This window comes from Saimiri boliviensis, chromosome 10, assembly GCF_048565385.1.
Source record: "Saimiri boliviensis isolate mSaiBol1 chromosome 10, mSaiBol1.pri, whole genome shotgun sequence".
NCBI classification, from domain to species: domain Eukaryota; kingdom Metazoa; phylum Chordata; class Mammalia; order Primates; family Cebidae; genus Saimiri; species Saimiri boliviensis.
The window spans coordinates 6,391,821-6,411,563 of NC_133458.1; the positions used below are offsets into that span (position 1 = coordinate 6,391,821).

At 45.8% G+C, this 19,743-nt stretch overlaps 1 pseudogene; it reads left to right on the top strand.

Annotated features, from left to right (window-relative positions):
• Positions 1-9,241: 9,241 nt before the first annotated feature.
• Positions 9,242-11,006, top strand: LOC101050440 (keratin, type II cytoskeletal 8-like; annotated as a pseudogene).
• Positions 11,007-19,743: the final 8,737 nt, after the last annotated feature.

The following is a 19,743-nucleotide window of genomic DNA, read 5'->3' on the forward strand; positions in this document are numbered from 1 at the left end:
AAAATACAGAAAATAGCCAGTAGTCCCCAGCTACTTGGGGGAGTGATGCAGGAGGATGGGGTGAGCACAGAAGCAACAAGGACTGGAATGTAGACTCTGGAGAAGGGTAAGAAGATGGTAAGAAAAATTACCCAAAATTGAAAGCAAGGTGGAAAGGCAAGCTATAAGCAACACAGCTCCTCAGTGACATACGAGGACAAAGGCTCACTCTCAAGGGATTGTCTGGGAAGGTACTTTGCTCAGCCATTAGGTGTTTGCGTTTTTTTGAGAGAGACTCACTTTATCACCCAGGCTGGAGTATAGCCGTGTGATCTCAGCTCACTGCAACCACCAGCTCCTGATTGAACTGATGCTCATGCCTCAGCCTCCTTAGTAGCGGGGATTACAGGCATGCGCCACCACGCCTGGTTAATTTTTGTATTTTTAATAGAGACAGTTTCACTACGTTGACCAGGCTGGTCTCAAACTCCTGACCTCAAGTGATCCACCCTTCTCAGCCTCCCAAAGTGCTGGGATTACAGATGTGAGCCATCATGCCCAGCCCACTAGGTACTATTGATTAAAGTTCCCAGACCTAGATAAATAGCCTGTTAACTTACAGATTTTTGTCTGGTAGAAATGCAGGCTGGGCGGAGAGGTCAAGGTGCAGTGAGCCCTGCTCATGCCACTGCGCTCCAGCCTGGTGACAGAGTGAGACCTTATCTCAAAATCAATCAATCAATAATAAATGCTTGGGAGACCCTCCATCTGAGTGCATGAAACTTGAGGATCACTCCATTTTTAGGATAAAACATTTTCCAATGAGCAGTAGTTGCATTCTGCAGTGCATATGTACATACAGTGAACTTGCAGGGGGTTCTAGAAGGCCTTGGCTTGGAACGCTCCATGACTTATTGAGAGCCCCTGAGTTTCTTTTTTTTTTCTTTTTTCTTTTTTGTTTTGAGACGAGTTTCGCTCTTGTTACCCAGGCTGGAGTGCAATGGTGCGATCTCGGCTCACCACAACCTCCACCGGGTTCAGGCAATTCTCCTGCCTCAGCCTCCTGAGTAGCTGGGATTACAGGCACGCGCCACCATGCCCAACTAATTTTTTGTATTTTTAGTAGAGACGGGGTTTCACCATGTTGACCAGGATGGTCTCGATCTCTTGACCTCGTGATCCACCCGCCTCGGCCTCCCAAAGTGCTGGGATTACAGGCTTGAGCCACCGCGCCCGGCCCTGAGAGCCCCTGAGTTTCTAAACTGCTGCAGCCTCTCCCTAAGATCTTTCCTCTCTCCATTAGGAGGTTCAGTAGATATGTGTCTGTGGATGTCCACAGGTTACCTCAAGTTCAAGCATGTACAAAGAGAGATTATTATCGACTTTGGGAGGGCGAGGCAGGTGGATTAAAAAAGAAGAAGAAGAAAGGTTATTATCTTTGCCAACGAACTAGATCGCTCTGGGAAAATCATCACTATTCACATGGTCCAAAGCCAGATACCCAAACCATGCACACGCTCTACTCAAGTGTAATTTTTCAGTAGGATAAAATCATGATTTTTTTTTTTAGGAGTAACCCTATTAACTGGAAAATCATGATTTTTGAGTAAATATAAAATGAACATTTGGCTGGGCACAGTGGCTCACACCTGTAATCCCAGCATTTTGGGAGGCTGAGGTGGGCTGATCGCTTGAGCTCAGGAGTTCAAGACCAGCCTAGCCAACATGGTGAAATCCTATCTCTACTTAAAATATAAAAATTAGCTGGGTGTGATGGTGCACACTTGTAAGCCCAGCTACTCAGGGGGCTGAGGTAGGAGAATTGCTTGGACCCGGGGGCAGAGGCTGCAGTGAGCTGAGATCACATCACTACACTCCAGCCTGGGTGACAAAGTGAGACTCCACCTCAAAAAATAAAAAAGAGCAGAGAAGTCCACAACCCTGGCAAAAGCTCTCGCACTGAGGTTCAGATGAAGCCAATATGGAAGAAGTGAATCCATGAATAATTCAAATACAGGTGGTGACTTTTAAGCTGTGTAAACCAATTCACTAGGATTCTGTAGAAGGAAGCTTGGTGAGGGTCCATGGGAGTATTTTATTTTATTTTTATTTATTTATTTATTTATTTTTTGAGACGGAGTTTCGCTCTTGTTACCCAGGCTGGAGTGCAGTGGTGCGATCTCGGCTCACCGCAACCTCCGCCTCCTGGGTTCAGGCAATTCTCCTTCCTCAGCCTCCTGAGTAGCTTGGATTACAGGCATATGCCACCATGCCCAGCTACTTTTTTTGTATTTTTAGTAGAGACGGGGTTTCACCATGTTGACCAGGATGGTCTCGATCTCTTGACCTTGTGATCCACCCGCCTCGGCCTCCCAAAGTGCTGGGATTACAGGCTTGAGCCACCGCGCCCGGCCGGGAGTATTTTATAAAATTGTGCAATACATGCGTATTTTCATGTTTCTTAGCTCGTAAGAGGATTTCTGAATCCAGAGCCATTTCCCTCCTACTTCATCTATAGCCTGCATCTCAAGTCACGAATATGTTCCAAATGAGTCCTTAAGAACCATATCACGAAGCAAACATTACAACTGCCACCATGCATGGCCGGAAAATAAATAGGCAGGATAAAAAGCCGAGAGTTTCACAGCTGCACAGAATGCTGCTAGTAGTGGTAGGCTGTCACTTCTACTGCAAGACCTAGATTAAAGGAAAAATTACTAAATAATTTTTTTTTTTTTTTTTTTTTTTTTTTGAGACAGAGTCTCACTCCATCACCAGGCACCAGGCTGGAGTGCAGTGGCGCAACCTCGGCTCACTGCAACCTCCGCCGCCCAGGTTCAAGCAATTCTCCTGCCTCCCCTCCCCAGTAGCTGGGACTACAGGCATGCACCACCACACCCAGCTAATTTTTTGTATTTTTAGTGGAGACGGGGTTTCACCATGTTGGCCAGGATGGTCTCAATCTCCCGACCTCATGATCCACCCGCCTTGACCTCCCAAAGTGCTAGGATTACAGATGGGAGACACTGCACCCTACCCCAGCTAATCTTTTTTTTTTTTTTCTAGACAGAGTCTCGGTCTGTCATGCAGGCTGGAGTGCAGTGGTACAATCTTGACTCACTGCAACCTTTGCCTCCCAGGTTCAAGCAATTCTGCCTCTGGGGTTGCAGACATGAGCCACTGCACCCAGCCACCCAGCTAATTTTTGTATTTTTTGTAGAGATGAGTTCTCGCTATGTTGCCAAGGCTGGTCTCCAGCTCCTGAACTCAACCAATCCACCCACCTCAAACTCTCAAAATGCTGGGATTACAAGGCATAAGACACTGTGCCCAGCCCCAGACAGAGTTTTTGTATGTCCAAATCCCCACATAAAAACTAACAGAGCAACTTATATAGTGAAACCAAAACTTTTTGGGAAAATTTACAACAATAACAAAATAAAGAACAGAGTAGAAGTCACACTGGAAAGACAAAGGCTGGCACAGTAGTTGACAGCTGTAGTTCCAGCTCTGTGGGAGTCTGAGGTGAGAGGACCACTTGAGCCCAGGAGTTCAAGACCAGCCTAGGCAACATAGTGAGACCCTGTCTCTACAAAAAAATAGATTTAAAAAAAATTAGCTGGACATGGCTAGGCGCGGTGGCTTATTCCTATAATTCCAGCACTTTGGGAGGCTGGTCATCTGAGGGCGGATCACCTGAGGTCAAGGGTTTGATACCAGCCTGGCCAACACGGTGAAACCCTGTCTCTACTAAAAATACAAAAATTAGTTGTGTGTGGTGGTGGGCGCCTGTAGTCCCAGCTACTCAGGAGGCTGAGGCAGGAAAATTGCTTGAACCCAGGATCCTGGCAGAGTTTGCAGTGAGCCAAAATTGTGCCATTGCATTCCAGCCTGAGTGACAACAGCAAGATTCCACCTCAAAAAAAAAAAAAAAAAAAAAAAAAAAAAGCCAGGTATGGGAGGCTGAGGTGGGTAGATCATGAGGTCAGGAGTTCCAGACCAGCCTGGCCAAAATGGTGAAATCCAGTCTGTACTAAAAATACCAACAAACAAAACAAAAAATAGCTGGGCATGGTGCCAGGCACACCTGTAATCCCAGCTACTCAGGAGGCTGAGGCAGAGAATTACTTGAACCGAGAGGCAGAGGTTGCAGTGAGCCCAGATTGCCCGACTGCACTCCAGCCTGGGCGACTGAGTGAGACTCTGTCTCAAAGGAAAAAAAAAAAAATTAGCTGCACACGATAGGGCGTGCCTATAGTCCTAGCTCCTTGGGAGGCTGAGGTGGGAGGATCACTTGACTCCAGGTGTTTGAGACCATCTTGGGCAACACAGGGAGACTCTGTCTCTATTAAAAATAAAAATTTTGGCTGGGCGCGGTGGCTCATGCCTGTAATTTCAGCACTCTGGAAGGCTGACGCAGGTGGATCACTTGAGGCCAGGAGTTCGAGACCAGCCTGGCCAACATGGCAAAGCCTCATCTCTACTAAAAATACAAAAAATTAGCCAGGTGTGGTGGTGCGTGCGCCTGTAGTACCAGCTACTCAGGAGGCTGAGGCAGGAGAATCGCTTAAAACCAGGAGGTGGAGGTTGCAGTGAGCTGAAATCACACAATTACACTCCATCTGGGCAATAAAGCAAGACTCCATCTCAAAAAAAACTATATATTATTGTTATATCGACTGTGTTGTGTTTAGTTCTGGACTATTTTAATTCCATGAGTAAGTCTGGGCTGTTCTAATTCCATCATTCCTTTGAAAATAAATATTCTCTCTGTAGAAGAAATAAGATACAAATGCAATATAAAAGAGGTTAAGGAAAAACGCTACAGTCGAGAATTTTGATTTTAAATATTAATATGAGCTCATGAGGTATTTTCGTCTTTAAAAATATAATTTTGAGTTCTAGCCAATATAAAAGTCAAGAAACAATGAACGACCCAGTAGGAAAAAGCCTGCTCCTTCTTAGATCACAGTCTTACAGACCATTTCATGGAAATAAATCAGAGCAAGTCCAGGTGTGGGAGCTCACACATATCATCTCAGCATTTTGGGAGTCCAGAGTGAGAGGATTGCTTGAAGCCAGAAGTTTGAGACCACCCTGGTCAACACCATGAGACCCTATCTCATTTTATAAATAAATAAATCAGAGCATCTTTGAGAAATGGCTAGTTCCAGATCTGGGGTTAGGAAATGTACAAGATAAGCTTGGAACATCTTGACATAACAAAAAGCAAGGACACTATCAAAGACCACTAAGGTTATGGCAAAAGGACCCAAAGACGCCCATGCTGGCCAGAGACCAGACCATTTGAGTTTCAGGAAAAATAAGAATTGAAATGAATTAAAACCCAACAAGTAGGCCAGGCATGGTGGCTCACACCTGTAATCCCAGTACTTTGGAAAGCCGAGGCAAGAGGAGTGCTGGAGTCCAGGAGTTTGACATCACAATGAATTATAATCCTGCCAACTGCACTCCAGCCGGGGAACCAGAGCGAGAACGTCTCCGAAAACAAAAAACAACCAACAACTATACTTAAATAAATAAATTCACAATAATGTATGTTTTTATTTATTTATTTATTTATTTATTTATTTGGAGACTGAGTCTCACTCTGTCGCCCAGGCTGGAGTTCTGCGGTACGATCTTGGCTCACTGCAACCTCCGCCTCACAGGTTGAAGCAGGTCTCCTGTTTCAGCCTCCCAAGTAGATGGAATTACAGGCACAAGCTACCACACCTGGCTAATTTTTGTATTTTAGCAGAGACAGAGTTTCATCGTGTTGGTCACTGCACTCCAGCCCGGCGACAGAGTGAGATTCTGACTCAAAAAATTAATAATAAATAAATTATTTCAGTTTACAGATTTAATAATTAGAAAATCACCATTTTGCAACCTTTAATGAACTAATAGATATAGACACTGGGTCTCAGTAGCTGCTAACATGAAAGAAGAGAGAAAAGCAGATATTGTGTGTGGCCTGATGAAGCAACAAAATACCATTTCTAGTTCTGCCAAAGGGATCCCACCAAGATCAAACCAAGCCTCCGGATCCAGGAACAAGTGTTCCTGAGGCCAAAATCTGAGATGTTGCTGGTGTAAGTCAACATAGGCACTTTGGAAAACTGTTTGATAGTAATGACTAAAGGTTAACATATGGCCGGGCATGGTGGCTCAAGCCTGTAATCCCAGCACTTTGGGAGGCCGAGGCGGGTGGATCATGAGGTCAAGAGATCGAGACCATCCTCGTCAACATGGTGAAACCCCGTCTCTACTAAAAGTGCAAAAAATTAGCTGGGCATGGTGGCACGTGCCTGTAATCCCAGCTACTCAGGAGGCTGAGGCAGGAGAATTGCCTGAGCCCAGGAGGCGGAGGTTGCGGTGAGCCGAGATCGCGCCATTGCACTCCAGCCTGGGTAACAAGGGTGAAACTCCGTCTCAAAAAAAAAAAAAAGGTTAACATATGCCTACTCTGTGACCCAGCAGTTCCAATCCTAAGTATATATCCAAGATTAGGGAAACATGCATGCTTCAAAAGACGTGTATGAAAATGTTCACAGTGAAAGAACGAATAAGACCTAGTATTAGCACAACAGGATAACTATAGTCAGTAGTAATTTAATTGTACATTTAAAAATGACTAAAAGAGTGTAACTGGATTGTTTCCAACACAAAGGATAAACACTTGAGGGATGGAAACCCCATTTTCCATGACGTGATTATTATGCATTGCATGCCTGTATAAAAATATCTCATGGGCCAGGCACTGCAGCTCATGCCTGTAATCCCAGCACTTTGGGAGGCCAAGGAGGGCATTTCCCTTGAGGTCAGGAGTTTGAGACCAGCCTGGCCAACATGGTGAAACCCTGTCTCTACTAAAAATACAAAAATTAGCAGGGCTTGGTGGCAGGCACCTGTAGTCCCAGCTACTCGGGAGGCTGAGGCACGAGAATTGCTTGAACCCAAGAGGTAGAGGTTGCAGTAAACTGAGATCACATCACTGCACTCTAGCCTGGGTAACAAAGTGAGACTCTGGCTCAAACAAACAAACAAAAACATCATATCATGTGCCCCACAAATATAATATATACATCTACTACGTACCTACAAAAATTAAAATTCAAATATCAAAAAAAATTTTTTTTAACCCTCAAACATCTTCACAGTCGCTTTATTATAAAAACCCAGGGCTGGAAATAACTCAAATGTGTATTCACAGTAAAATGGATAGATAAATAATGGCATAGTCATTTAATGAAACACCACGTAACAATTAAAAATGACTGTTAAAGCCGGGCGCGGTGGCTCAAGCCTGTAATCCCAGCACTTTGGGAGGCCGAGGCGGGTGGATCACGAGGTCAAGAGATCGAGACCATCCTGGTCAACATGGTGAAACTCCGTCTCTACTAAAACTACAAAAAATTAGCTGGGCATGGTGGGGCGTGCCTGTAATCCCAGCTACTCGGGAGGCTGAGGCAGGAGAATTGCCTGAACCCAGGAGGCGGAGGTTGCGGTGAGCCGAGATTGTGCCATTGCACTCCAGCCTGGGTAACAAGAGCGAAACTCCATCTCAAAAAAAAAAAAAAAAAAAAAAAAAATGACTGCTATGGCCAGTCACCTTGATTCATGCCTGTAATCCCAGCACGTTGGGAGGCCAAGGCAGGCAGATCAGCAGAGGTCAGGAGTTCGAGATCAGCCTGACCATGATGGAGAAACCCCCATCTCTACTAAAATTACAAAATTAGTGGGCATGATGACGCATGCCTGCAATCCCAGCTACTCGTGAAGTTGAGTCAGGAGAATCACTTGAACCCAGGAGGCGGAGGTTGCTGTGATCCAAGATCGTGCCATTGCACTCCAGGTTGGGCAACAAGAGCAAAACTCCATCTCAAAAAAAAATGATGGCTACATCCAACAAGATGAATCTTACAGATACGATGTTGAGCAAAAGACACAGACACAAAAAGTAGGGATTGTCTGGTTCCATTTATCTGAGGTCTAAGAATAGGTAGGCAATGCTAATACGTAGTTACAGAATTCTGAATTGCTCTTAGCTGTGGGTAGGGAGAGTAGATACTGTAGATATTGACTGGGAAGAAAATAAGAGATATTCTCGGGTGCTGGAAATATATATATATATATATATATATATATATATATATGTATGTATATATATATATATATATATACACATTATATACATACATATATATGTTTTTTTTGAGATGGAGTCTTGTTCTGTCACCCATGCAGTGGCACAATCTCAGTTCACTGCAACCTCTACCTCCTGGGTTCAAGTGATTCTCCTGTCTCAGCCTTCCCAGTAGCTGGGATTACAGGTGTGCACCACCACACCTGGCTATTTTTGTAATTTTTTTAGTAGAGACAAGGTTTCACCATATTGGCCAGGCTGGTCTCGAACTCCTGACCTCAGGTGATTTGCTCACCTTGGCCTCCCAAAGTGCTAGAATTACAGGCATGAGCCACTGCGCCCATCTGGAAATATTCTATAACTTGTTTTGGATGGTGATTACCTCACTGTATACATATATAAAAATTCATTGAACCAAAACTACTAAATGCATGGTCTATTCCAGGCGTCCCCAAACTTTTTACACATGGGGCCAGTTCACTGTCCCTCAGACCGTTGGAGGGCCGCCACATACTGTGCTCCTCTCACTGACCACCAATGAAAGAGGTGTCCCTTCCTGAAGTGTGGTGGGGGGCTGGATAAATGGCCTCAGGGGGCCACATGCGGAACGCAACGCGGGCCGTAGTTTGGGGACGCCTCGTCTATTCCCTAAAAAAGTGTAAATAAAAAAGACTGAAGTTATATATAAACTCCTGTCATTTAGTTACCATGCTAATATATCTTGTATATGCATCACACCTGTAATCCCAGCACTTGGAGAAGCTGAGGCAGGGGCAGGTGGATCACGACGTCAGGAGTTCCAGACCAGCCTGGCCAACGTGGTGAAACCCTGTCTCGACTAAAAATAGAAAAAAATAGCCCAGTGTAGTGGTGGACGCCTGTAATCCTGGCTACTCAGGAGGCTGAGGCAGGAGAATGGCTTGAACCCAGGAGGTGCAGGTTACAGTGAGCCGAGACTGTGCCAGTGCACTCCAGCCTGGCTGACAGAGCCAGACTCTTTCTCAAGAACAACAACCAAAATCAAGAGTCTGCAGTTCCCTCCCCAAACGTGTTAGGTATAACGATTCCATAGCTACCAAGCAGCAGCTTCTCTGCTCCTTCTGAATCCCCGCCTGGTTCGGCCCACCTGCCTTCACTTACGCCTTCACCGTGTCCGTCAGGATGAGCCAGAAGTCCTGCAAAGTGTCCACCTCTGGCCCCTGGGTCTTTGGCAGCCGCTCCTACACAAGTGGGCCCAGTGCCTGCATCAGCTCCTCGAGCTTCTCCTGAGTGGGCAGCAGCAGCTTCCAGAGTGGCCTGGGTGGAGGCTATGGTGGGGCCAGCATCACTGACTTCACAGTCAACCAGAGCCTGAGTCAACCAGAGCTGAGACCCCTTAACATGGGGGTGGACCTCAATATCCAGGCTGTGTGCCCCCAGGAGAAGGAGCAGATCAAGATTTTAACAAGTTTGCCTCCTTCATCGACAAGGTGCGGTTCCTGCAGCAGCAGAACAAGATGCTGGAGACCACGTGGAGCCTCCTGCAGCCACAGAAGATGGCTCGGAGCAACATGGGCAACACATTCAAGAGCTCCATCAACAACAATCTTAGGTGGCAGCGGAGACTCTGGGCCAGGAGAAGCTGCAGCTGGAGGCGGAGCTCGGCAACATGCAGGCGCTGGTGGAGGACTTCAAGAACAAGTATGAGGATGAGATCAACAAGCTACAGAGATGGAGAATGAATTTGTCCTCATCAAGAAGGATGTGGATGGCGGGCGCGGCGGCTCAAGCCTGTAATCCCAGCACTTCGGGAGGCCGAGGCGGGTGGATCACGAGGTCGAGAGATCGAGACCATCCTGGTCAACATGGTGAAACCCCGTCTCTACTAAAAATACAAAAAATTAGCTGGGCATGGTGGCGCGTGCCTGTAATCCCAGCTACTCAGGAGGCTGAGGCAGGAGAATTGCCTGAACCCAGGAGGCGGAGGTTGCGGTGAGCCGAGATTGCGCCATTGCACTCCAGCCTGGGTAACAAGAGCGAAACTCCGTCTCAAAAAAAAAAAAAAAAGAAGGATGTGGATGGAGCTGACATGAACACGGTAGAGCTGGAGCCTCTCCTGGAAGGGCTGACTGACTAGATCAGCTTCCTCAGGCAGCTGTAGGAAGAGGAGACCAGGAGGGGCAGTCCAGATCTCAGACACGTGTGTGGTGCTGTCCATGGACAGCAGCCGCTCCCTGGGCATGGACGGCACCATCACTGAGGTCAAGGCGCAGTAGAGGTCGCCAGTCGCAGCCGGGCTGAGGCTGAGAGCACGTACCAGATCAAGTAGGAGGAGCTGCAGATGCTGCGGCGTTCAAAGACTGAGGTCTCTGAGATGAACCGGCACATCAGCTGGCTCCAGGCTGAGATTGAGGGCCTCAAAGGCCAGAGGGCTTCCCCAGAGGCCGCCATCACAGATGCCGAGCAGCGTGGGGAGCTGGTCGTAAAGGATGCCAACGCCAAGCTGTCTGAGCTGGAGGCTGCCCTGCAGCAGGCCAGGCAGGACAGGGCGAGGCAGCCATGTGAGTGCCAGGAGCTGATGAACGTCAAGCTGGCCCTGGACATTGAGATTGCCACCTACAGGAAGCTGCTGGAGGGTGAGGAGAGCCGGCTGCAATCTGGTATGCAGAACATGAGTATCCACACGACGACCACCAGTGGCTATGCAGGTGGCCTGAGCTTGGCCTATGGGGGCCTCACAAGCCCTGGCCTCAGCTATGGCCTGAGTTCCAGTTTTGGCTCTGGCACAGGCTCCAGCTCCTTCAGCCGCACCAGCTCCACCAGGGCCATGGATGTGAAGAAGATCAAGACCTGTGATAGGAAGCTGGCGTCCAAGTCCTCTGAGGTCCTGCACAAGTGAACAGCTCCAGCATCCCCCACAGCCCGGCCCTCACTGCCTGCCACTCCTGGGGCTGCTCCAGAGCCAGGAGGGAGGTTGCTGTGCAGGGTAGTACAGGGAATGGGAGACCCACCTGAGGCTCAGCCCTAGCCCTCAGCCCACCCGAGGGAGAATTTACTGCCTGGGGACCCCCTTGCCCATGCCTCCAATTCAATTGCTGTTTTTTTCCACCAAAATAAAACCTCAGCTAGCTCTGTCAACTGAAATAAATAAATAAATAAAATAAAATAAAGATTCCATAGCTAACAAATAAACAAAAATGAAACAACACTAAACTTTCTAAGTGAAATATCTAGGCAATGGGAGTCAATAGAAATGGTCATATCTGGGCTGGCCGTGGTGGCTCACACCTGTAATCCCAGCACTTTGAGAGGCTGAGGCAGGGAGATCACTTGAGGTCAAGAGTTCGAGAATAGCCTGGTCAACATGGTGAAATCCTGTTTCTACTAAAAATACAAAAATTAGCTGGGTATATAGGTACACACCTATAGTCTCAGCTACTCGGGAGGCTGAGGTAGGAGAATCACTTCAGCCCAGGAGGTGGAGATTGCAGTGAGCCAAGATCACACCTCTGCACTCTAGCCTGGGTGGCAGAGCAAGACTTTGTCTCAAACAAAACAAAACTAAACAAAAATAGGTCATATCTGGCTGGGTGCAGTGGCTCATGGCTGTAATCCCAGCATTTTGGGAAGTCAAGGCAGGAGGATAGCCTGAGCCCAGGAGATTGAGGCTACAATGAGCTCTGATCACACCACTGCACTCCCACCTGGTAGACAGAATGAGACTCTGCCAGAAAGAAAGAAAGATAGGTAGGTAGTGTTGGAAATAAATCTTAATGTCCAGTGTCAAGCAAAATAACTGACATTCAAAAAGGAAAAGTTTCTCAGCAAGGCAAATTTATTTCTGCAGAAGGGTGTTTCTTGCATACAGAGCAGTGGCAAGAGCACACCAAACAAAGGAGAGCAGGGTTCTTATTTCCTAACACATCCCTGTTTCCGTGTCCTCCCACTGTGGGCCGGGGTCAGACCCCATAATTTAAACTTATCCTGCTTGGCTAGATTTAACATTTTTCCTAAATAAGGGAGAGATGGTGGGTACAGGCATAGAACAGGACAAAGAACCAGGAAGTTAACTGCTTGTACCTAATGACTTAAAGCAGGGCAGTGTGGGTCAGTGACAAGCTTGGCAGGTCAGGCAGGAAAGATTACTTACAGAATACGACAAAGGACAAGGGAGTCAAACCTGAAGAGGAACTGTTTGTTCCTAACGATTTCCCCCTCTTGAATTTATACACCTTCCTCTTCAGATCTTTTCAGCATATCTTGACTTTGCTGTTCTGCTTGGTTTTCTAAAAGTAGGAACTTATCTGAGTAAGGCGGAGGAGAACTGAAGAAGGTTTTGGTGAGAGCTGTCTCTATGAGTCGCTGTATGAGTCTTCAAGCACAGGGTATGATGCATGCAGCACCTAGCAAGAATAAGTATACTATGATAATTGCAAGAGAATTAAATATGGAAGTCATGAATCTTTTATATTTACTGAACCATTTTTCTTTTTTTTTTATTTTTTTTTTGAGACGGAGTTTCGCTCTTGTTACCCAGGCTGGAGTGCAATGGTGCGATCTCGGCTCACCGCAACCTCCGCCTCCTGGATTCAAGCAATTCTCCTGCCTCAGCCTCCTGAGTAGCTGGGATTACAGGCACGCGCCACCATGCCCGGCTAATTTTTTGTGTTTTTAGTAGAGACGGGGTTCCACCATGTTGACCAGGATGGTCTCGATCTCTTGACCTCGTGATCCACCCGCCTCGGCCTCCCAAAGGGCTGGGATTACAGGCTTGAGCCACCGCGCCCGGCCCTGAACCGTTTTTCTATGAGGCCTGTAAAGGAGTCATCTATTCCAGAGTTTTAGCTAACTCACCTGACAGGGAGGTAAGGCCTCATCAGGCCTTTGTTAATTGTCTCATTGGGGGCTGCGTTGTTAGGAATGAAGGTGCAATACTGGGTTCCTATCATGACACAAACTCTGCCATTTTTGCTAGCATCATATCTAATGCTATTCTGTTCTCCCAGGCCATTTGACTGGTGGGTCTTAATTGTTCAGCTATTCTTTTTTTTTTTTTTTTTTTTTTTGAGACAGAATTTCACTCTGTTGCCAGGCTGGAGTATGGAGGTGCAATCTTGGCTCACTGCTACCTCCACCTTCCGGGTCCAAGCAATTCTCCTGCCTCAGCCTCCTAAGTAGCTGGGATTACAGGCACCCTCCACCACACCCAGTTAATTTTTGTATTTTTAGTAGAGACGGGGTTTCACTAAATTGGCCAAGATGGTCTTGATCTCTTGACTGCTCTAGCTACTTGTCAGCATGTCCAGTAAGGGCCCACCACGATACCACCATACTGGGGATGAAAAAGGGCAGACTGATTGGTAAGCTCTTGGAAGGGCTTAAGCTCACTGTGCCCCTTTAGGTCTCCAGGAAATACTAAGTTTTCCCCCTGTTGTGAGAGACAGGAGGTAAACTTGGCATGGGAAGGCAGAAGCTGGATGACTCCCAGGTATTTCAAACCAAGGCAAATGAGCCCACATACCCTCAAGCTTTATTTATTTATTTATTTATTTATTTATTTATTTATTTATTTTGAGACAGAGTCTCACTCTGTCGCCCAGGCTGGAGTGCAGTGGTTCGATCTCAGCTCCCTGCAACCTCTGCCTACTGGTTTCAAGTGATTCTTCCACCTCAGCCTCCGGGTAGTTGGGATCACAGGCACCTGCCACCATGCTCAGCTAATTTTTTTGAATTTTTAGTAGAGACGGGGTTTCACCGTGTTAGCCAGGATGGTCTCAATCTTCCAACCTTGTGATCCACCCACCTCGGCCTCCCAAAGTGCTAGGACTACAGGTGTGAGCCACCACGCCCAGCCGTTCCCCTTGAGCTTTTTTTTTTTTTTTTTTTTTTTTTTTAAGACGGAGTTTCGCTCTTGTTACCCAGGCTGGAGTGCAATGGCGCGATCTCGGCTCACCGCAACCTCCGCCTCCTGGGTTCAGGCAATTCTACTGCCTCAGCCTCCTGAGTAGCTGGGATTACAGGCACGTGCCACCATGCCCAGCTAATTTTTTGTGTTTTTAGTAGAGACGGGGTTTCACCATGTTGACCAGGACGGTCTCGATCTCTTGACCTCGTGATCCACCTGCCTCGGCCTCCCAAAGTGCTGGGATTACAGGCTTGAGCCACCTCGCCCGGCCTCCCCTTGAGCTTTTTACAACTTACTACACGACTTCAGGCTGAGCCTCTCTCACCTCCTTTCACACTTGTGAAATGTCTGGAACAGCCAGACATTTTACTTGAAGACAAAACTACTTTTTTTCTCTCTTTTTTTCTTTTAACTCATTACCAATAATTGGCTCAAAAACAGTATGGCTTAGTTTCACTTGGTGAAGTTTATACACACACATACACACACACACACACACACACACACACACACACACTTTTAATTAGGAAGAAAAATACATTTTTAATTAGGAAGAAAAAAAAGACCTGCCGATTGGAAAAGGCAGCAAAGAAAGAAAAATAATAATAACACTTTACAATTTAAAAATTAATCAGCAGGTTAAATGAATATAAAATGAGGAATGTACAGTGAAAAGCAAACTCATACAAAGCATTTCGGATGTTAAAATTAAAAACCTACTCAGGTTTATAGTTTGTTTTCTAAGGAAGTTATGTTTCTATGTAAATTTGAAATACTCCAACATACATTCTATATAGATTTTTGAGTGCCAATGTTAAAATTTCAAATTTTGTACACAAGGTTTATCAAAGAAACACTGAATTCCAGTATTTTCAATATTCTAAGTTTTGGTGAATACTGTAAATATTACCATTGGAATTAGAAAGTCATGATGAAGGCCAGGCGAGGTCACTCATGCCTATAATCCTAGCATTTTGGGAAGCCAAGACGGGTAGATGACCTGAGGTCAGGAGTTCAAGACCAGCCTGGCCAACATGGCAAAACCCTGTCTCTACTAAAAGTACAAAAATTAATTAGCCAGGCATGGTGGTGGGCGCCGGTAATCCCAACTACCCAGGAGGCTGAGGCAGGGGAATCGCTTGAACACAGGACACGAAGTTTGCAGTGAGCTGAGATCACAGCATTGCACTCCAGCGTGGGTGACAGAGCAAGACCTCACCTCACAAAAATAAAAAAATACAAAATACAAAAATTAGCCAGGTTTGGTGGCTGGTACCTCTAATCCCAGCTACTCGGGTGGTGGAGGCAGGAGAATTGCTTGAACCTAGGGGCAGAGGTTGCAATGAGCTGAGATCGCACCATTACACTTCAGCCTGGGCAATAGGGCAAGACTCCATCTCAAAAAGAAAAATAATAATAATAATAATAATAAGATGGGGGCCACTACAGATACTGTAAAATACAAGGATGAGAACTTAGAGAGCAGAGGAGTCGTCTCTTAAGGTCAACTGAACTCTGGCTGTTGCACAGACATGCTTTTCCTATGCTCATGTCCTTTGATTTTATAGTTCTGAGCTTTTATTTATTTATTTTTTGAGACCACATCATAAGACTGGCTAATTTTTGTACTTTTGGTAGAGATGTGGTTTCGTGTTGCCCAGGCTGGTCTCGAACTTCTAGGCTCAAGTGACTCACCCACCTCAGTCTCCCAAAGTGCTGGGAATTACAGGAGTGAGTCTTATAAAAGGGAATTAAATGTTATATGTATGTATATATATATATATATATATATATATATATATATATATATAAAATAACATAACTTCCTTAGAAAACAAACTATCAGCCTGAGTAGGTTTTTAATTTTTTTTTTCTTTTTTTTTTTTTTTCTTTTCTTTTTTTTTTTTTTTGAGACGGAGTTTCGCTCTTGTTACCCAGGCTGGAGTGCAATGGCGCGATCTCGGCTCACCGCAACCTCCGCCTCCTGGGCTCAGGCAATTCTCCTGTCTCGGCCTCCTGAGTAGCTGGGATTACAGGCACGCGCCACCATGCCCAGCTAATTTTTTGTATTTTTAGTAGAGACGGGGTTTCACTATGTTGACCAGGATGGTCTCGATCTCTTGACCTCGTGATCCACCCGCCTCGGCCTCCCAAAGTGCTGGGATTACAGGCTTGAGCCACGGCGCCCGGCCGGTTTTTAATTTTAACAACTGAAATGCTTTGTATTAGTTTTTCACTGTACATTCCTCATTTTATATTCATTTAACCTGCTGATTTATTTTTGTTTGTTTTTTTTTTTTTTGCTGCTGATTTATTTTTAAAGTGTTTTTATTATTTTTCTTTCTTTGCTGCCTTTTCAAATCAGCAGGTGTTTTTTTTTCCTAATTAAAAATGTATTTTTCTTCCTAATTAAAAGTGTATGTGTGTGTGTGTGTGTGTGTGTGTGTGTGTGTAAACTTCACCAAGTGAAACTCATATATATATGAGTAAGTCACCACGCCCAGACACAGTTCTGAGTTTTTAAAATATCCCCACCATTCAAATTCTAGCTGCTCTCAGTGGTGATGTCGAACAGCCCAGAAATTTTCTATAAAAAGAGGAAGCTGTCATTTTAAAACTACTGATACTCATTGTTTTGTTTATTTATTATTTTTGAGATGGAGTCTTACTCTGTCACCCAGACTGGAGTGCAGTGGCATGATCTCTGCTCACTGCAACCTCCGCCTCCTGGGTTCAAGCGATTCTTCTGCCTCTGCTTCCTGAGTAGCTGGGATTACAGGTGCCTGCCACTGTGCCTGGCTAATTTTTTGTAGTTTTTTAGTAGAGACGGGGTTTTACCATCTTGGCCAGGCTGGTCTTGAACCCCTGGCCTCGTGACCCACCCGCCTCGTCCTTCCAAAGTGCTGGGATTACAGGGGTGAGCCACCGCACCTGGCTTGATACCCATTAATTTAAAAAAAAAAAAAAAAAGACTAATATGTTTCCCTTCAGGTTTGGAGAGTTGAGATTTAATGTCCATTAATTGAAATTTTTCTCCCTTTTTCCTTCCCTTTTCCCTCTTTCCTGCTTCCCTCTGTCCCCATTTCCTCGATCACCAGCCCATTTTTTTTTTTTTTTTAATTTTAAGGCATTACTTGCTGATTTTGAGAAAGATTTCTTAGCATGTACCTCTTGCCGAATGCGGTGTTCTCCACCACTCACCAGCAGCTGGCTGGTCCTTGCCGGGACTGTGCCTTCCCCATCGTCTGAAAGGCGCATGGCAAGGTCAGATGAGATAATAAATGAGAAAGTGCTTTGAATGAAGGGAGAAGAGAAAGACAAATGTCAGGTGTTATTATGAATAATTCATGAACTGGAACACTGACTAATATTCTCTAACAGAGCAAGTTGGTTCTTGGATTTTTTGATTCCACTTAGTCTTATAAGAAGATAGCTTTTACTAAAAACTAGAACCGAAGGGGTGGCTCCTTCTCAACGAGTTGTTTGTATGCAAGACACTAAACATTAAAGATTTCATATGTCAACAGAGACAATTGACCCCAGGCTTAAGCCTATTGTACAATGTCCAAAAAAAAAGAAGTCAGAACAAAAGGCTTTTAAGACTCTTCTCTGCTGAAGCTTTTGGGAAGGTACTGATTGCCACAGGGAATTAGCAGTCGTTTAACGGGAGTTGATGACATCAGGCTGAGTCACACTCATCTGTGACACTAGTATGAGGTCATTTTGAACTAATCAAATGGGTGCTGGAGAAAGGTGCCATTTACCATTTATTACCTCAACTACCAACAAAAGGCTGGATTTAGTTCGTGGAAACCAAGGGCTTAATGAATCTGAGTAAATCAGGAGGGCGGTGGTAATTGTGTCATTAAGACCCTAATACTGAGAACCTGTCTGCTTCTAAAATTGGCCCTAAGGCCACTTTTCCAAAGGTGATTCTATGGTCATTTAAAAAGCTTTCTGCTTTTTATGGAGCTTTTCTTCTTGCAGTCACTGAAAAGTGGTTTCTGGGTTACTGGGGGTTTGTTCTGGGTCACTGGGAACGTTCATTACTGGTCTGCAGAAGTGTTGGTAATGCCTCGCAAATTGCCTCCCTCTACAGATGTCTAATCAGCTAGTTGGTGAGACTGTATTAAAAGAAGAAAACCTGAGGCTGATTCTAATGAATGGCTTCTGGAAACCAGTCTCATTTTCTTTTCTCTTTTTTTCTGAGAGACAGTTTTGCTCTTGTTGTCCAGGCTGCAGTGCCACTGCACCGGCTCGGCTCACTGCAACCTCCGCCTCCTGGGTTCAAGAGATTCTCCTGCCTCAGCCTCCTCAGTAGCTGGGATTACAGACGCCCACCACCATGTCCAGTTAATTTTTTTTTTGTATTTTTAGTATAGACAGGGTTTCACCATGTTGACCAGGGTGGTCTCAAACTCCTGACCTCGGGTGATCCGCCCACCTTGGCCTCCCGAAGTGCTGGGATTACAAGTGTGAGCCACTGCGCCCGACCCAGTCTCATTTTCTTACCGGGCCATCACATCAAACGAGCGCTCAAGTGATTATAACTCAAGGAAGGTGCTGTAAAAGATGCAGAAAGGGCTGTGGGGGAGGGGAAGACCCAAGAACTGGCATTTTTTTTTATCTTATGATGGGCTCAGAACCTGCTCTGTAGAAAGATGACTCTTAAAGTTGCGAGTGGGATAGGTTTGACAGAGACAAGAGGGAGATAGTGAGAAGGTGGGGACCTGAGAATACTGTGAGATCAAGGCTGGACAAGTCAGGATAAATGAGATTTCTTGTTGTTCTTGTTGTTTTGAGACAGAGTTTCACTCTTGTCACCCAGGCTGGAGTGCAATGGCACGATCTCAGCTCACTGCAACTGCCAGCTCCCAGGTTCAAGTGATTCTCCTGCTTCAGCCTCCCAAGTAGCTGGGATTACAGGCATGTGCCACCACACCCGGCTAATGTTTGGATTTTTAGCAGAGATGGGGTTCCACCATGTTGGCCAGGCTGGTCTTGAATCCCTGACCTCAGGTGATCTGCCTGCCTTGGCCTGCCAGAGTACTGGGATTACAGGCGTGCACCACTGCCCTGGCCCTAGAATTTGCATTTCGTTTGTTTGTTTTTGTTTTGAGACAGAATCTCTCTGTCATCCAGGCTGGAGTGCCCTGGCACAGCCTCAGCTCACTGCAATCTCCATCTCCTGGGTTCAAGTGAGTCTCCTGCCTCAGCCTCCCAAGTAGCTGAGATTACAGACATGCACCACCATGCCTGGCTAATTTTTGTATTTTTAGTAGAGACAAGGTTTGCCATGTTGGCCAGCCTGGTCTCAAACTCCTGACCTCAGGTGATCTGCTCACCTCAGCCTCCCAACATGCTGGGATTACAGGCACAAGCCTCTCAGCCTGGCCCTAGAATTTGCATTTCAAAGCAGTTCCCAGGTGCTGGTCTGGAAACCACAGTCTGAGAACCATTGGTGCAGAGGAAGAAGTATGAGCTTTGGCTTCAGAAGAACCTGAGATTGATTTCCAGTTCAGCCAATTTAGCTAACCTCTCTACAAAGTTCAGTTTCCTCAAGCGAAAAATGCAGAAATAAACTACTAACCTTGTTTGTGGTGAAGATTCGAGGGTATGGATGTAGAGAACCTATTCATGGTGTCCGGCACACAGGTGGTATTCCGGTGTGCTCTGATAGGCAGGTAGGCAGGTGGAAGATTAGATGAGGAGGTGGGGGGAAGTAAGGGGG